This window comes from Monodon monoceros, unplaced genomic scaffold (assembly GCF_005190385.1).
Source record: "Monodon monoceros isolate NGI ecotype Baffin Bay Population unplaced genomic scaffold, NGI_Narwhal_1 Super_Scaffold_21, whole genome shotgun sequence".
Taxonomy (NCBI): Eukaryota; Metazoa; Chordata; class Mammalia; order Artiodactyla; family Monodontidae; genus Monodon; species Monodon monoceros.
This window is the reverse complement of record NW_021703778.1, coordinates 41,226,313-41,239,640: the sequence shown is the minus strand read 5'-3', so window position 1 is coordinate 41,239,640 and position 13,328 is coordinate 41,226,313. Positions and strand designations below refer to the sequence as shown.

Below are 13,328 nucleotides of genomic sequence, written 5' to 3'. Positions count from 1 at the left end.
GGGCCCCACACCCAGGATGGGCCCAGGAGACTCTAGTCAACGATGTTTACTCAGCTGCAGGGGGTGAGGCCAGCTCCGTTCCTGGGGCTGCTGACAGACTGAACCGAGGCTGGGAGCGGAAGTGCTGCCTGAGGTGGGAGCTGCACAGAGGAGGAGAGCAGGGCCCTCATGCCTGCTGACCCGAACCAGTCCGCCCCCTTCCTTTCTGTCACTTGCCACCAAGAGTCCCAACTAGTAAAAGGATCACTGGGACGTCAGTTCCTGAATCAGGGATCAGGACTGCTGGCCTTAGTAAGGGGTCTTAGCTATGCGAGTCCTGCCACCCTTTCCACCTCCAGGGGAGGCCACCCTAGACACCAAGAACGGGTTTCATGAGGTGATTTCCAGTGTTCAGTACCAGTTACACACCCAGCCCTATGCAGGGGCTGGGGGATCCAAAGGGAGTATATAAGACAAAAGGTTCCCAGTGGCAGGAAGGGTGAGCACCAAAAGTGTGTGTGCAGTCAGGTCTGTCCAGACTCTTGGAAGCCTGTCTCCATGGCCCCCTGCCTTTGGGGGCCCCCAAAAATCAGACACTCTCAAGCTGTACGTATCTCAGGACTATTTTGATGACCTAAGCGTCATCCCGGGTTTTGATGGATTTAAGGCACATAAATTAACTGCGTGACACTGCCATGCTCCTGACGAGCAATTTATTATCCTGCTAAGAGGTACTGATCCACCTCCGACAATAGCTCCGCTTCCCCGACTGCGATCCTTACCTACAGGAAAGAGTAAAACGCACCAGATAGAAGGGATGGGATCAAGATGGCAGAGGAACAGGCTGGGGAGCTCACCTGCTCCCACAGAAACATTAAAAATACACCTACAAGTGGAACGATGCGCACAGAACACCTACTGAACGCCGGCAGAAGGCCTCAGACTTCCGAAAGGGCAAGAAAACCTCCATGTAGCTGCATAGGACGAAAGGCAAAAGAAAAAGAAAGAAATCGGGATGGGGCTCGCGCCCCAAGGAGGGAGCTGCGAAGGAGGAAAGATTTCCGCACCTTGAGAAGTCCCCGCACTGGCAGGGAGATGAGCCTGGACGGAGGCGGAGCTTCAGAGCCTCGGAGGGGAGTGCAGCAACTGGTCTGCGGAAGGCAAAACGGAGAGTAACCTGCAGAGAAGGTCGGCACCGCCACCCTGTGCTCCCCAGCCTGAGACTCTCATCTTTCGGTGCAGGTGGGGACTGGGTGCTAAAGCTCAGGCTTTAGCGGTCAGACCCAGGGAGAGGACCGGGGATGGCTGCATGGAGACAGCCTGAAGAGGCTGGGGTGTGGACACTGAGGGGGTACTTGGAAGAAGCCTGGGCCTGCCAGAGAGGCAAGGTGCCATTATGGGGAGGGGGCATGAGGAGAGGAGTTGGACCACCAAAAGAGCTTCTTTCCCTATGAGCGCTCCCAGGCAACAGGACACCACCTACCAGAGTTCCAGGGGTGGGCGTGAGTCGCTGCTATGAGACACACAAGTGGGTGCCAAGCGCTGCCCCCAGTCTCCCAGGAATACACGGAGAGCAGCTACTACTACGGGACCTGCGAACAGGCATCAAGCACTGCCCCCGCCATCCCGGGAGTGCACAAGGGCCACTGCACCTGCACACCCCATATCAAGGGGATAACAGCCAGCACATGCTGAAGAAAGAGACAACAAACATCCAAACTAAAGGAAGCCCCTCTCTTCTGGAAAACATGGTGGAGTAGAAGGACTTGAGCCTACCTCCTCTCACGAAAACACCAAAATCACAACTAACGGCTGAACAGCCATCAACAAAAAAGACAGGGACCTACCAAAAAAAAGATATTTTAGATTCAAAGACAAAGAAGGAGCCACAACAAGATGGTAGGAGGGAGGCTTCCACAACATAATCAAATCGCATACCCACCACGTGGGTGACCCACAAATTGGAAAATAATTATATCACAGAGGCTCTCCCACAGGAGTGAGAGTCCTGAGCCCCATGTCAGGTTCCCCAGCCTGAGGGTCTGACATCAGGAGGAGGAACCCCCAGAGCATTTGGCTTTGCAAGCCAGTGGGGCTTGAGTGCAGGAACTCCACAGGACTGGGGCAAACAGGGACTCCACTCTTAGAGGGCGCACACAAGATTTCACGTACACTGGGACCCAGCCCAAAGCAGTAACTCCATAGAAGCCAAGGCTCGACCTACCTATGAGTCTTGGAGGGTGTCCTGGGGAGGCAGGGGGAGGCTGTGGCTGACTGACGAGGGAGCAAGGACACTGGTGGCAGAGGCCCCAGAGAATATTGATCAGCATTACCTCTCCTGGAGGTCACTATTTTGACATCAAGACCTGGCCCTACCAAACAGCCTGCAGGCTCCAGTGCTGGAATGCCTCAGGCCAAACAAACAGCAGGATAGGAACAGCCCCACCCATCAGCAGACAGGCTGCCTAAAGCCGTTCGGAGCTCACAGCCACCTCTAACCACACCACTTGACACGGCCCTGCCGACTACAGGGACAAGACCCAGCTGAACCCACCAGCGGGCAGGCACCAGTCCCTCCCACCAGGAAGCCTGCACAAACACCAGGACCAACTTCACCCACCAAGGGGCAGACACCAAAAGCAAGAGGAGCTATGATCCTGCAGCCAGCAGAAAGGAAACCACAAACACAGAAAGTCAGACAAAATGAGATGGTAGATAAATACGTTCCAGACGAAGGAACAAGACAAAAACCCACAAGAACAACTAAATGAAGTGGAGATAGGTAACCTACCCGAAAGAGAATTTAGAGTAATGATAGTAAGGATGATCCAAGATCTTGGAAAAAGAATGGAGGCACGGATTGAGACGATACAAGAGATGATTAACAAAAAGCTAGGAGACTTAAAGAACAAACAAACAGAGATGAACAATACAATAACTGGAATGAAAAATACACTAGAGGAATCACTAGCAGAATAACTGAGGCAGAAGAGTGAATAGCTGACTGAAAGAGCAGTGGAAATCACAGCTGTGGAACAGAATAAAGAAAAAAAATGAAAAGGAATAAGGTCAGTCTCAGAGACCTCTGGAACACTATTAAACACACAAACATTTGCATTAAGGAGTCCCAGAAGGAAAAGAGAGAAAGGACGTGAGAAAATATTTGAAGAGATAATAGCTGAAAACTTCCCTAACATGAGAAAGGAAACACTCAAATCCAGGAAGCACAGAGTCCCATACAAGATAAACCCAATGAGGAACATGATGAGACACATATTAATCAAACCGACAAAAATGAAAGACAAAGGAAGAATATTAAAAGCCACAAGGGAAAAGAAACAAGTAAAATACAAGGTAATCCCCATAAGGTTTTCAGCTGATCTTTCAGCAGAAATTCTGCAAGACTGAAGGGAGTGGCACTATATATTTAAACTGATGAAAGGGAAAAATCTACAACCAAGAATACTCTATCCAGCAAGGCTCTCATTCATATTTGATGGAGAAATCAAAAGCTTTACAGACAACCAAAAGCTAAGAGAGCTCAGCATCACCAAACCAGCTTTAAAACAAATCCTAAAGAAACTTCTCTAAGTGGAAAATAAATGGCCACAACTACAATAGAATCAAGAAAATTGTGAATGGGAAAGCTCACCAGTAAAGGCAAACATAAAGTAAACATCTACACACAAATATAACATCAAAGCCAGCACTCGTGAGAAGATAAGAATAAAAATGCAGGATACTGGAAATGCATTGGAAATTAAGAGACCAGCAAGTTAAAACAATCTGGTATACATATAGACTGCTATAACAAAACCTCATGGGAACCACAAACCAAAATCTACAATAGAAACACACACAAAAAAGAAAAAGCAATCCAAATACAACACTAAAGACAGACATCAAATCATAAGAGAACAAAAGAGGAAGGGAAGAAAAAAGACCTTCAAAAACAAACCCAAAACAATTAACAAAATGGCAATAAGAACATACATATTGATAATTACCTTAAATGTAAATGGATTAAATGCTCCAACCAAAAGACATAGACTGGCTGAATGGATACAAAAACAATATCCATATTTCTGCTGTCTACAAGAGACACAATTCAGATCTAGGGACATGTACAAACAAAGTGAGGGGATGGAAAAAGGTATTCCATGCAAGTAGAAATCAAAAGAAAGCTGGAGTAGCAACACTCATATCAGACAAAATAGAGTTTAAAATAAAGACTGTTACAAGAGACAAGGAAGGTCGCTACATAATGATCAAGGGATCAATCCAAGAAGAAGATATAACAATTGTAAATATATATGCACACAACACAGGAGCACCTCAATATATAAGACAAATACTAACAGCCATAAAAAGAGAAACTGACAGTAACACAATAATAGTGGGAGACTTTAACACCCCACTTTCATCATTGGACAGATCATCCAGACAGAAAATCAATATGGAAACACAGGCCTTAAATGACACATTAGACCAGATGGACTTAACTGATATTTATAGAACATTGCATCCAAAAGCAACAGAATACACTTTCTTCTCAAGTGCACATGGTACATTCTCCAGGAGAGATCACATCTTGGGTCACAAATCAAGCCTTGGTAAATTTAAGAAAATCGAAATCATATCAAGCATCTTTTCTGACCACAACACTATGAGATTAGAAGTCAACTACAGGAAAAAAGAAAACTGTAAAAAACACAAACACGTGGAGGTTAAACAATATCTTACTAATCAATCAATGGATCACTGAAGAAATCAAAGAGGAAATCAAAAAATACCTAGAGACAAACGAAAATGAAAGCATGATGATCCAAAACCTATGGGATGCGGCTAACAGTTCTAAGAGGGAAGTTTATAGCAATACAATCTTAACTCAGGAAACAAAAAAAATCTCAAATACACAACCTAAACTTACAGCCAAAGCAACTAGAGAAAGATGAAACAAAACCCAAAGTTGGAAAAAAAGAAATGATAAAGATCAGAGCAAAAATACACTTGATCTTAGCCAAAAGGCCAAGAAACAATAGAGACCAGAAATAAATGAAATAGAGAAGAAAACAATAGAAAAGATCAATGAAACAAAAAGCTGATTCCTTTAAAAGATAAACAAAACTGATAAACCTTTAGCCAGACTCTTTGAGAAAAAAAGGGAGAGGGCTCAAATCAATAAAATTAGAAATGAAAAAGGAGAACTTACAATGGACACCACAGAAATACAAAAAGATCATGAGATTACTACAAACAACCACATGCTACTAAAATGGACAACCTAGAAGAAATGGACAAATTCTTAGAAAGGTACAATCTTCAAAAACTGAACCAGGAAGAAATTGAAAATATGAACAGACCACAAGTAATGAAATTGAAACAGTGATTTTAAAACTACCAACAAACAAAAGTCCAGGACCAGACGGCTTCACAGGTGAATTCTATCAAACATTTAGAGAAGAGCTAACACCCATCCTTCCCAAACTCTGCCAAAAAATTGCAGAGGAAGGAACACTCCCAAACTCATTCTACGAGGACACCCATCACCCTGGTATCAAAACCAGACAGAGATACTACAAAAAAGGAAAATTACAGACAAAAATCACTGATGAATATAGATGCAAAAATCCTCAACAAAATACTAGCAAACAGAATCCAACAACACATTAAAAGGATCATACACCATGATCAAGTGGGATTTACTCCAGGGATGCAAGGATTCTTCAATATATGCAAATCAATTAATGTGATACACCATATTAACAAATTGAAGAATAAAAACCATATAATCATCTCAGTAGATGCAAGAAAAGCTTTTGACAAAATTTAACACCCATTTATGATAAAAAGTCTCCAGAAAGTGGGCACAGAGGGAACTTACCTCAACATAATAAAGGCCATATATGGCAAACCCACAGCTAACATCATTCTCAATAGTGAAAAGATGAAAGCATTCCCTCTAAGATCAGGAACTAGACAAGATGTCCACTCTCGCCACTTTTATTCAATGTAGTTTTGGAAGTCCTAACCACAGCAATCAGAGAAGAAAAAGAAAAGGAATACAAAGTGGAAAAGAAGAAATGAAACTGTCACTGTTTGCAGATGACATGATACTATACACAGAAAATCCTAAAGATGCTATGAGAAAACTACTAGAGCTTATCAATGAATTCGGTAAAGTTGCAGGATAGAAAATTAATACAGGACTTCCCTGGTGGCGCAGTGGGTGAGAATCCACCTGCCAATGCAGGGAACACGAGTTCGATCCCTGGTCCAGGAAAATCCCACATGCCGTGGAGGAACTAAGTCCGTGGGCCACAACTACTGAGCCTGCACTCTACAGCCTGCGAGCCACAACTACTGAGCCCTCATGCCACAATTACTGAAGCCCACGCGCCTACAGCCCATGCTCCACAACAAGAGAAGCCATCACAATGAGAAGCACGTGCACTGCAACAAAGAGTAGCCCTCACTCGCCGCAACTAGAGAAAGCCCACGTGCAGCAACAAAGACCCAATAATAAATAAATTAAATAAATTTATTTTAAAAAAGAAAGAAAATTAATACACAGAAATCTGTTGCATTTCTATATGCTAATGACAAAAGATCCAAAAAGAGAAATTAAGGAAACAATCCCATTTACCATCACATCAAAAAGAATAAAACACCTAGGAATAAACCTACCTAAGGAGACAAGACGTGCCTGTACTCTGAAAACAATAAGACACTAATGAAAGAAATCGAAGATGACACAAACACATGGAAAGATACACCATGTTCTTGCATTGGAAGAATCAATATTGTCAAAATGACTATACTACCCAAGGCAATCTATAGATTCAATGCAATCCCTATCAAATTACCAATGGCATTTTTCACAGAACTAGAACAAATTTTTTTTTAATTTGTATGGAGACACAAAAGAGCCCCAATAGCCAAAGCAATCCTGAGAAAGAAAAATGGAACTGGAGGAATCAGGCTCCCTGACTTCAGACTATACTACAAAGCTACAGTCATCAAACCAGTATGATACTGGCACAAAAACAGAAATATAGCTCAATGGAACAGGATACAAAGTCCAGAAATAAACCCATGTACCTATGGTCAACTAATCTATGACCAAGGAGGCAAGAATATACAATGGAGAGAAGACAGTCTCTTCAATAAGCGATGCTGGGAACACCGGACAGCTACGTGTAAAAGAATGAAATTAGAACATTCTCTAATACCATACACAAAAATAAACTCAAAATGGATCAAAGACCTAAATGTAAGGCTGGACACTATAAAACTCTTAGAGGGAAACAAAGGCAGAACACTCTTTGACATAAATCACAGCAATACTTTTTGGATCCACCTCCTAATGAAAATAAATAAATAAATAAATAAATGGGATCTAATTAAACGTAAAAGCTTCTGCACAGCAAAGGAAACCATAAACAAAATGAAAAGACAGGGGACGAGGGGAAGATGGCGGAGGAGTGAGACGCACAGATCACCTTCCTCCCCACAGATACACCAGAAATACACCTACACGTGGAACAACTCCTACAGAACACCTACTGAACGCTGGCAGAAGACCTCAGACCTCCCAAAAGGCAAGAAACTTCCCACGTACCTGCGTAGGGCAAAAGAAAAAAGAATAAACAGAGACAAAAGGATAGGGACAGGACCTGCACCAGTGGGAGGGAGCTGTGAAGGAGGAAACGTTTCCACACACTAGGAAGCCTTCGCGGGCAGAGACTGCAGGTGGCGGAGCGGGAAGCTTCGGAGCTGCGGGGGAGAGCACAGCAACAGGGGTGCAGAGGGCAAAGCAGAGAGATTCCGCACAGAGGATCGGTGCCGACCAGCACTAACCAGCCCGAGAGGCTTGTCTGCTCACCCGCCGGGGCGGGCGGGGCTGGGAGTTGAGGCTCGGGCTTAGGTCGGAGCGCTGGGAGAGGACTCGGTTTGGCGGCGTGAACACAGCCTGCAGAGGGTTAGTGCACCACGTTTAGCCGGGAGGGAGTCCGGGGAAAAGTCTGGACCTGCCGAAGAGGCAAGAGACTTTTTCTTCCCTCTTTGGTTCCTGGTGCGTGAGGAGAGGGGGTTAAGAGCTCTGCTTAAAGGAGCTCCGGCTAAAAGTGCGGACCCCAGAGACGGGCATGAGACGCTAAGTCGGCTGCTGCCGCCACCAAGAAGCCTGTGTGCAAGCACAGATCACTATCCACACCCCCCTTCCGGGAAGCCTGTGCAGCCCGCCACTGCCAGGGTCCCGGGATCCAGGGACAACTTCCCCGGGAGAACGCACGGCGTGCCTCAGGCTGGTGCAGCGTCATGCCGGCCTCTGCCGCCGCAGGCTCGCCCACACCCCGTGCCCCTCCCTCCCCCGGCCTGAGTGAACCAGACTCCCCGAAGCAGCTGCTCCTTTAACCTCATCCTATCTGACCGAAGAACAGACGCCCTCCGGCAACCTACACGCAGAAGTGGGGCCAAATCCAAAGCTGAACCCCGGGAGCTGTGCAAACAAAGAAGAGAAAGGGAAATCTCTCCCAGTAGCCTCAGAAGCAGCGGATTAAAGCTCCACATCAACTTGATGTACCCTGCATCTATGGAATACATGAATAGACAATGAATCATCCCAAATTGAGGAGGTGGACTTTGAGAACAAGATTTATGATTTTTCCCATTTTCCTCTTTTTGTGAGTGTGTATGTGTATGCTTATGTGTGAGATTTTGTCTGTATAGCTTTGCTTCCACCATTTGTCCTACGGTTCTATCCATCCATTTTGTATTTCTTAATAATTATTTTTTATTTTAATAACTTTATTATATTTTATTTTATTTTACGTTATCTTCTTTCTTTTTTTCCTTCCTCCCTCCCTCCCTCCCTCCTTCCCTCCCTTTCTTTCTTTCTTTCTTCTACTAATTCTTTCTTTCTACTTTTTCTCCCTTTTATTCTGAGCCGTGTGGATGAAAGGCTCTTGGTGCTGCAGCCAGGAGTCAGTGCTGTGCCTCTGAGGTGGGAGAGCCAACTTCAGGACACTGGTCCACAAGAGACCTCCCAGCTCCACGTAATATCAGACGGCGAAGATCTCCCAGAGATCTCCATCTCAACACCAGCACCCAGCTTCACTCAACGACTAGCAAGCTATAGTGCTGGACACCCTATGCCAAACAACTAGCAAGACAGGAACACAACCCCACCCATTAGCAGAGAGGCTGCCTAAAATAATAATAAGTCCACAGACACTGTAAAACACACCACCAGATGTGGACCTGCCCACCAGAAAAACAAGATCCAGCCTCATCCACCAGAACACAGGCACTAGTCCCCTCCACCAAGAAGCCTACACAACCCACTGAACCAACCTTAGCCACTGGGGACAGACACCAAAAACAACGGGAACTACGAACCTGCAGCCTGCAAAAAGGAGACCCCAAACACAGTAAGATAAGCAAAATGAGAAGACAGAAAAACACACAGCAGATGAAGGAGCAAGATAAAAACCCACCAGACCTAACAAATGAAGAGGAAAGAGGAAGTCTACCTGAAAAAGAATTCAGAATAATGATAGCAAAGATGATCCAAAATCTTGGAAACAGAATAGAGAAAATGCAAGAAACATTTAACAAGGACGTAGAAGAACTAAAGATGAAACAAACAATGATGAACAACACAATAAATGAAATTAAAAATACTCTAGATGGGATCAATAGCAGAATAACTGAGGCAGAAGAACGGATAAGTGACCTGGAAGATAAAATAGTGGAAATAACTACTAGAGAGCAGAATAAAAAAAAAGAATGAAAAGAACTGAGGACAGTCTCAGAGACCTCTGGGACAACATTAAACACACCAACATTCGAATTATAGGGGTTCCAGAAGAAGAAGAGAAAAAGAAAGGGACTGAGAAAATATTTGAAGAGATTATAGTTGAAAACTTCCCTAATATGGGAAAGGAAATAGTTAATCAAGTCCAGGAAGCACAGCGAGTCCCACACAGGATAAATCCAAGGAGAAATACGCCAAGAAACATACTAATCAAACTGTCAAAAATTAAATACAAAGAAAACATATTAAAAGCAGCAAGGGAAAAATAACATACAAGGGAATCCCCATAAGGTTAACAGCTGATCTCTCAGCAGAAACCCTACAAGCCAGAAGGGAGTGGCAAACATATTTAAAGTGATGAAGGAGAAAAACCTGCAACCAAGATTACTCTACCCAGCAAGGATCTCATTCAGATTTGATGGAGAAATTAAAACCTTTACAGACAAGCAAAAGCTGAGAGACTTCAGCACCACCAAGCCACCTTTACAACAAATGCTAAAGGAACTTCTCTAGGCAAGAAACACAAGAGAAGGAAAAGACCTACAATAATGAACCCAAAACAATTAAGAAAATGGGAATAGGAACATACATATCGATAATAACCTTAAATGTAAATGGCCCAAATGCTCCCACCAAAAGACACAGATTGGCTGAATGGATACAAAAACAAGACCCATATATATGCTGTCTACAGCAGACCCACTTCAAACCTAGAGACACATACAGACTGAAAGTAAGAGGATGGAAAAAGATATTCCATGCAAATGGAAACCAAAAGAAAGCTGGAGTAGCAATTCTCATATCAGACAAAATAGACTTTAAAATAAAGACTATTAGAAGAGACAAAGAAGGACACTACATAATGATCAAGGGATCGATCCAAGAAGAAGATATAACAATTGTAAATATTTATGCACCCAACACAGGAGCACCTCAATACATAAGGCAAATACTAACAGCCATAAAAGGGGAAATCGACAGTAACACATTCATAGTTGGGGACTTTTAACACCCCACTTTCACCAATGGACAGATCATCCAAAATGAAAATAAGTAAGGAAACACAAGCTTTAAATGATACATTAAACAAGATGGACTTAATTGATATTTATAGGACATTCCATCCAAAAACAACAGAATACACATTTTTCTCAAGTGCTCATGGAACATTCTCCAGGATAGATCATACCTTGGGTCACAAATCAAGCCTTGGTAAATTTAAGAAAACTGAAATTATATCAAGTATCTTTTCCGAACACAACACTATGAGACTAGATATCACTTACAGGAAAAGATCTGTAAGAAATACAAAAACATGGAGGCTAAACAATACACTACTTAATAACAAAGTGATCACTGAAGAGATCAAAGAAGAACTCAAAAAATACCTAGAAACAAATGACAATGGAGACACAACAACCCAAAACCTATGGGATGCAGCAAAAGCATTTCTAAGATGGAAGTTTATAGCAATACAATCCTATCTTAAGAAACAGGAAACATCTCGAATAAACAACCTAACCTTGCACCTAAAGCAATTAGAGAAAGAAAAACAAAAAAACCCACAAAGTTAGCAGAAGGAAAGAAATCATAAAGGTCAGATCAGAAATAAATGAAAAAGAAATGAAGGAAATGATAGCAAAGATCAATAAAACTAAAAGCTGGTTCTTTGAGAAGATAAACAAAGTTGATAAACCATTAGCCAGACTCATCAAGAAAAAGAGGAAGAGGACTCAACTCAATAGAATTAGAAATGAAAAAGGAGAAGTAACAACTGACACTGTAGAAATACAAAAGATCATGAGAGATTACTACAAGCAACTCTATGCCAATAAAATGGACAACCTGGACGAAATGGACAAATTCTTAGAAATGCAAGAATTTGAATCAGGAAGAAATAGAAAATATGAACAGACCAAACACAAGCACTGAAATTGAAACTGTGATTAAAAATCTTCCAACAAACAAAAGCCCAGGACCAGGTGGCTTCACAGGCCAATTCTATCAAACATTTGGAGAAGAGCTAACACCTATCCTTCTCAAGCTCTTCCAAAATATAGCAGAGGGAGGAATACTCCCAAACTCATTCTACGAGGCCACCATCACCTTGATACCAAAACCAGACAAGGATGTCACAAAGAAAGAAAACTACAGGCCAATATCACTGATGAACACAGATGTAAAAATCCTCAACAAAATACTAGCAAACAGAATCCAACAGCACATTAAAAGGATCATACACCATGATAAAGTGGGGTTTATTCCAGGAATGCAAGGATTCTTCAATATACGCAAATCAATCAACGTGATACACCATATTAACAAACTGAAGGAGCAAAACCATATGATCATCTCAATAGATGCAGAGAAAGCTTTTGACAAAATTCAACACCCATTTATGATAAAAACCCTGCAGAAAGTAGGCACAGAGGGAACTTTCCTCAACATAATAAAGGCCATATATGACAAACCCACAGCCAACATCGTCCTCAATGGTGAAAAACTGAAAGCATTTCCACTAAGATCAGGAACAAGACAAGGTTGCCCACTCTCACTACTCTTATTCAACATAGTTTTGGAAGTTTTAGCCACAGCAATCAGAAAAGAAAAGTAAATAAAAGGAATCCAAATCGGAAAAGAAGAAGTAAAGCTGTCACTGTTTGCAGATGACATGATACTATACATAGAGAATCCTAAAGATGCTACCAGAAAACTACTAGAGCTAATCAATGAATTTGGTGAAGTAGCAGGATACAAAATTAATGCACAGAAATCTCTGGCATTCTTATACACTAATGATGAAAAATCTGAAAGTGAAATCAAGAAAGCACTCTCATTTACCATTGCAACAAAAAGAATAAAATATCTAGGAATAAGCCTACCTAAGGAGACAAAAGACCTGTATGCAGAAAATTATAAGACACTGATGGAAGAAATTAAAGATGATACAAATAGATGGAGAGATATACCATGTTCTTGGATTGGAAGAATCAACATTCTGAAAATGACTCTACTCCCCAAAGCAATCTACAGATTCAATGCAATCCCTATCAAACTGCCACTGGCATTTTTCACAGAACTAGAACAAAAAATTTCACAATTTGTATGGAAACACAAAAGACCCTGAATAGTTGAAGCAATCTTGAGAACAAAAAATGGAGCCGGATGAATCAGGCTCCCTGACTTCATACTATACTACAAAGCTACAGTAATCAAGACAGTATGGTACTGGCACAAAAACAGAAAAATAGATCAATGGAACAGGATAGAAAGCCCAGAGATAAACCCACGCACATATGGTCACCTTATCTTTGATAAAGGAGGCAGGAATGTACAGTGGAGAAAGGACAGCCTCTTCAATAAGTGGTGCTGGGAAAACTGGACAGCTACATGTAAAAGTATGAGATTAGATCACTCCCTAACACCATACACAAAAATAAGCTCAAAATGGATTAAACACCTAAATGTAAGGCCAGAAACTATCAAACTCTTAATGGAAAACATAGGCAGAACACTCTATGATATAAATCAC

At 42.4% G+C, this 13,328-nt stretch overlaps 1 protein-coding gene across 1 annotated transcript in view; it reads right to left on the bottom strand.

Annotated features, from left to right (window-relative positions):
• Positions 1 to 13,328, bottom strand: part of KLHL25 (kelch like family member 25) — a 54,579-nt gene that overhangs the window by 20,715 nt on the left and 20,536 nt on the right. The gene's annotated exons all lie outside the window — the stretch shown is intronic.